This window comes from Populus euphratica, unplaced genomic scaffold (genome assembly GCF_000495115.2).
Source record: "Populus euphratica unplaced genomic scaffold, PopEup_1.0 scaffold522.1, whole genome shotgun sequence".
Taxonomy (NCBI): Eukaryota; Viridiplantae; Streptophyta; class Magnoliopsida; order Malpighiales; family Salicaceae; genus Populus; species Populus euphratica.
In genome coordinates, this window is record NW_011500397.1 from 110,908 (window position 1) to 117,744 (window position 6,837).

Genomic DNA, 6,837 nt, shown 5'->3' on the forward strand with positions numbered 1-6,837 from the left:
AGTGATGCTCAGCACAATTTAAGATTGTTAGATTTTGTGGTTTAAATTGAAATGATGTGGCATGTTACATTGATAAATATATTATTTGTTTGTCAAGTTAGCTCTTCAAGGATTAATGTCCTCAATTAATCTATTCAGATGATGTATGTTTTTCTATAGAGTCGTTGGTCTATTTATAGATTTATGGTGCGAAATTCTTCGTACAAAGAAAGAGGAACAGTTGAGATTTTTCCATGAATCCACCTCTAATTCTTTTGAAAAGATAATCAAACCTTAATTATTGACCTGGCAGAAGCATGTAAGAATACAAATATAAGCATGCAACATGTTTTAATCATTTTCTTCTTCTTTTTTCACAAGAGATGGTGATGTTTTCCTAATTCTAATGCTTTAAAAAAGATAATCAATCCTTAACACTTGAGCTCGTAGAAGAATGTGACAGTACAAAACTAATATAATCATTCAACATGTTTTAAATAATTCGTGTTAACTCAAATATTCAAATATTTTACTAATTTTAAAATATTAAAATATGAAAATGCCCTTAAAAAAGCTTAATTAAACTTTGAAACTAAGATTATCTTAGAAAATTCATTGTGTTATAAAATGTAAAATCTTAAAATAAAAACTTGGAGAATAATTATTTGATTTTTTATTTTTAAGGATAGTAAAAGTATTTTACTATTTGACAAACAAAAGGAAAATATCATTGTGCCCCTAATCAAATAAAAAATAACAAATGAATATCATGTAAAAAATTATTTTCCCCTAGAGTTTAGTTTTCTAGGCTAATTTGACGAAGGGAAAAATCATCTATTAACTATTACAATTAATAATAATTAATATGTAGTGTTATTATATATTTTCCCATGCCCTATGCTTCCTTGTGTTAGTCTAATTACTTGCGCTATGGTGTGAGATGGAGCAATTTTTTATTGTTCAATGCAAGAAAAAAAAACTATGGATGTTGTTAATGTTTTTTTATTTTTTATTATTGACACGACTAAAAGATTGATATCTTTTTCTAAGTTCAGGAGTGTCGAAATAATAAATAACCCGGCAAGACTGGGTCGAACCACAGAGAGGTTAATTGTACAAATTATAAACAACAATTATAAACAACAACAACAATAATAATTGTAGCAATAATAATACTAGTAATACTAGTAGTAGCAGCAAAAAATCTATTTTTTACTCTCTTTTTTTTAACCAAAAACTACAAATAGACCATAAAGAACTTCCTTAAACAACCTACTAACCCCAACATCATGATGAAGTCACTTGCAAAAAAAAAAAAATATCAATTAATTTATTTATTTTCTACACACACAGTTACATATATTATATATTAAAGTACCACCATGCCCTCTATTAAATATCTGCCTTGGATGTTTTGGAACGCCACCAGCCTCTCTTCTCCTCCTACCAAGAAAGTTCGCCTCTTGTTTTTTTCTCCTTCAAAACCTATGTAGTCATTTGCATCCAGAATTCTTCATGCAAGCAAATGAAAAAATTGCCATTAATATAGTTCACGTTGAACTCATTTCAGCATAGTCTAAATAGCTACACGGAGTCTGACCCACCGACAAAAAAGAAAAAGAATCTGTTGGTTCACCAGTCGATCTAACTTAATTAAGTTGGATTCAACTTATTTCAAGTCTAGTTCAATTTAAATTTAATTAAAAAAATTAAGGGTTATTTTAAAATATTTATGATTTTTTCTCATGTTTTATTAATAAGTTATATATTAACATTGTAAAATTCAGATCTGATTTTAAAATATCTTGTTTCTTAATTTTTTTTTAAATTTAAAAAATTCAACAAAATAATTTAAATTAATATCCTATTTAAAAAAATAAAAAATATTTAATTTTCATCTATACAGCCAAATCTTAAAAGTTTTCTATACACACTTTTTATAAAAAAACAAAAATATATTTTTCTCATGTTCTAAAATGCAAAAAAGAATATTGTAATTATAAGTTCATGATTATTTGTTAGGGTTCGATAAAAATACAGAAAACCCTTCACCAATCATTTTGTTCACTTTATATTTAAATTGTTAGAGTTTAGTTATAAATTTTAATACTTAGAGGTGTAGAATTACACGGTAGAGTTTTCGCTTAAGTATTAAAGACATAAACAAATAAATGTGTTACTAAAATTTGAGTTTTAAAATAGTTAGGTTTTAACCCGATATAAAAGAGACTTCATCACGTAGGTAGATCTATCTTGAACCACAAACAAGATCAATAGATAGAAACATGGCCTAGAAAAATAACTAATAATAATGTAAGTTATCTTAGATAGGGTGCACTGGATGTGACATGTCTTTCTCTTGCACAACTATTCTTTTAACCAGACTTTCGCATATCATAATTTTCCTAGTAACTATAATACTAGATGGTGACTCCAGAATTTCATAATAATAATTTTATGATTATACCCAAATCTCTTTGCAATACATACTTATAGGAGGTTGACTTGTTGTCAACCCGACACACTACGACAAAGATTTTACTAATAAATTAATATTAGTGAGATCCAAATGTTTAAAAATCAATTGTTAAATAATGAAATTAAAAAAATCACAAAAACAAGATTCAAATGAAAAAATAGCAATTAAAAAAATAAAGATTAAACTTTTTTTTAAAAAAAAAACAAATTAGAGAACATATAATTTTTTATTAAAGGGCTAAATTAAAAAAAATAAATTTCATAAAAAATAAAAGATGAAACCACCAAAGAGAATGAGAACTAAATTAAAGGATGAATAATTAAATGACACGATGGAAGCAAACTTTTTACTTTTATATGATTGCACATAGTCCACCAAAACGATGAGGCTTCTCTCACATTTCTGATTTTTTTATAATATTTTTAATTATTATGAGATAATCCGTGTGTATATATATGAAAATGCCTCCATAAAAAGCTTAGTTAAATTTTGAAACTAAAGTTATCTTAAAAAATTCATTGTGTTAGAAAATGTAAAATCTTAAAAAAAAAAAACTAGAAACTACTTATCTGATTTTTCTTAAGGATAATGACAGTATTTTATTATAAAAAGGAAAATATCATTGTACCCCTAATCAAAACAAAAATAACAAATGGATACGGTGTAAAAAATTATTTTTCCTCGTAATTTAGTCTTCTAAGCTAATTTGATGAAGAGAGAAATCATCTATTCACTATTACAATTAGAAGAAATTTTTTAGTGTTCAATGCCAAAAAAAAAAAATGAATGTTGTTAATGTTTTTTTTTTTTGTTATCAAGAAGAAATTTCATTGTAAACTAAAAAGTTAATATATATATATATATATGTGTGTGTGTGTGTGTATTCAAAATAATAAATCAAAAATTATACATTTAAATTTCTCATTCTTTGAATTTTACTTTTCTATTATAAATTGAAGCAATAACTCATTAAATTTGCCAAAAAAGATTCAATTCGAAGCAAAATCAATAAAATTTAAAATTGTTTTTGCCATTTTTTTTCCATTACAAATTTCACTAATAACTCATTAAATTAGCCACAAGGATTCAATAAAAAAAATAAAAAATTAAATTTGATTTTACCAAACCATATAGATTAGTTATATAGTATTATGATTCAATATAGCTTTGTTAGTAATCTCAAAAAGCTTGTTTATATAGTATTAAGATTCAATATAGCTCCTTATATTATATAGAGATTAAAATATTTTAATTTAATCATAATATTAAAAAAATAAATGTAATTTATATAAGATATGGAGTTATATTGAATCCTAATACAAACTAAATTTTTTATTTACTAAAAATCATGTGAATTTCTTAATAAGTTAATGAGTTGATTAGTTTTACCTATAAACAATTCTCATTTAGAGTGGGAATGAACCTTTTAGTCATTCGTGTGAATTTAAATTCTTATAATCTAGTTCCTTGATCGATTAATATTTTTCAAACCTAATTGATTTTATTATTTATGATTGATTTCAATTTTTATTTCTTGATTTAATCATGTTCTTGACATGTAAATATTTATTTTTTATATAAACACACTATTGTATCATTCATTCATTTTTCATTTTTTACTAAAGATTGTGTTTGGCTTCTTCTTTTTTTCCTTGCACCTAGTCATGTTTAATTAATTATAGGTTTTGAAATTTATCTATCTATCTATCTATCAATACAAACATTAATTTGGGTTAGTTAATTTAAAAAGTCTTATTGTTTAAATTGAAATAATGTGGCATGTGACACGACTAAAAGGTTGATGTCTTCTCCGAAGTGCAGGAGTGTCGAAGTAATAAATAACCCGGCAAGACCATGGTCGAACCACAGGGAGGTTAATTGTACAAATTATAAACAACAATTATAAAACAACAGTAACAACAACAACAACAGTAATAATAATAATAATAATAATAATAATAATAATAATAATAATAGTAGTAGTAGTAGTAGTAGTAGTAGTAGTACTAATAATAATAATAATAATAATAATAAAGAAAGAGAAGAAGAAGAAGATGATGATGATGAGAACTTGGGGATGAAATATTAAAGTATAATAACAAATGTCAAGGTTAGAGGTTCCACTAATGGTATATCAAACTAGTATAGTATAAACTCTTATTATTGAATTGGAAACCACACACAAAGGAGGTTCCAATCAGATTATATATTGTTAACATGATTACATTAGTCATCTTATTCAATTAATGCTAATACTTGTAAATCTCGTCAAGCATTCATTCAAAAGTTCGCCTCTTGTTTTTTTCTCCTTCAAAAGTCATTTGCGTCCAGAATTCTTCATGCAAATAAATGAAAACATTGCCATTAATATAGTTCACGTTGAACTCATTTCAGCTTGGTCTAAATAGCTATATCGAGTTTGACCCACCGACAAAAAAAAAAAAAGAGTTTGTTGGTTCACCAATCAATCTACCTTAATTAAGTTGGATTCAACTTATTTCAAGCCTAGCTCAATTTAAATTTAATTAAAAAAATTAAGGGTCATTTAAAAATATTTATAATTTTTTTCTCATGTTTTTTTCATAGGTCATATATTAACATTATAAAATACAGATCTGATATTAAAATACTTGATTTTTTTCAAAACTTTTCTTAATTTTTTTTTGGAAATTTAAAAAATTCAACAAAAAAATTTAAATTAATATCCTCTTTTAAAAAATAAAAAATATTTTATTTTCATCTATATGATCAAATCTTAAAATTTTTCTATGCACACTTTTTATATATAAAAAAAAATGTATCTTTCTCATGTTCTAAAATGCAAAAAAGAATATTGTAATTATAAGTTCTTGATTATTCATCAGGGTTGGATAAAATTATAGAAAACCCTTCACCAATCATTTTGTTCACTTTATATTTAAAGTGTTAGGGTTTAGTTGTAAATTTTAATACTTAGGGGTGTAGAATTACATAGTAGATTTTTTCCTTAAGTATTAAAGACACAAAGAAATAAATATGTTACTAAAATTTGAGTTTTAAAATAGTTAGATTTTAATGCGATATGGAAGAGACTTCCTCACATAGGTAAATCTATCTTGAACCATAGACAAGATCAATAGATAGAAACACGACCTAGAAAAATAACTAAATAATAATATAAGTGACACGACGAAAAAATTGATGTCCTCTCCCAAGTGCAGGAGTGTCGATGTAATAAATAACCCGGCAAGACCGGGAACGAACCACAAGGAGGTTAATTGTACAAATTATAAACAATAACACTAGTAATAACAACAATAACAATAATAATAGCAGCAGCAACAACAACAATAATAACAACAACAACAACAACAACATAGTAGTAGTAGTAGTAGTAGTAGTAGTAGTAGTAGTAGTAGTAGTAGTAACAATAATAATAATAATAATAATAATAATAATAATAATAATAATAAAGAAAGAAAGAAAGAGAAGAAAAAGAAAAAGATGAGAACTGGAGATAGAATATTAGTCTAAAGATTATAAAATGATAATAAAAAATACCAAGGTTAGAGGTTCCACTAATGGTATGTCAAACAAATATAGTATAAACTCTTATTATTTAATTGGAAACCACACACAAAGGAGGTTCCAATCTGATTATAGATTGTTAACATGATTACATTAGTCATCTTATTTGATTAATGCTAATACTTGTAAATCTCATCAAGCATTCATGATTATAACTTATGTTAACAATAAATCAAGTTCCTTTCATAACTTAGGTGTCGGTTATACCATATAGTATGGGTTATGAAAGTACCAAACATTTGTTGTACCAATTGTTATACAACATAAATCAAGATTAATCATTTAATCTTTTCACTTTGACATAATAAACTTAGCTAGACATAATGAAAGAAAGAAAAATAAATAAACAAAAGAAAAACATAAATAAGATAAGAGTTAACAAAGCAAAGGAAAGGAATTGAAAGACATAAACTTGATATTAAGGAAAGCAAAGTATAAACATTACAAAAAACTACAAAGAGAGAAAGCAAGAGCATGATCTTGATCTGGAAATTAAGATGCCTAAATGCATGGCAAATGCCTCCTTTTATAGGCCAAAATCAGGAACTATTGATTTGATGACTAATTGATGAGTGGGTGACCAACTCTTGACTTGGTGACAATCCTTATCTTCTCTTGGCTGCCCAAAACGTCAATGATAACGTCAAAATTGAAGCCACTTAAAAACATAAAAGTTGTAGAAAATTGTCTCAGCTTTCTTGTGTAAAACCTTCAGCGCATTTCAACTTCTAGAACTCCAGATATGGCAAAAATACCGAACAATGCTCGGGCTAGAGGACAACTTCAGGCTTCTTTGTTATTGCAATAATTTG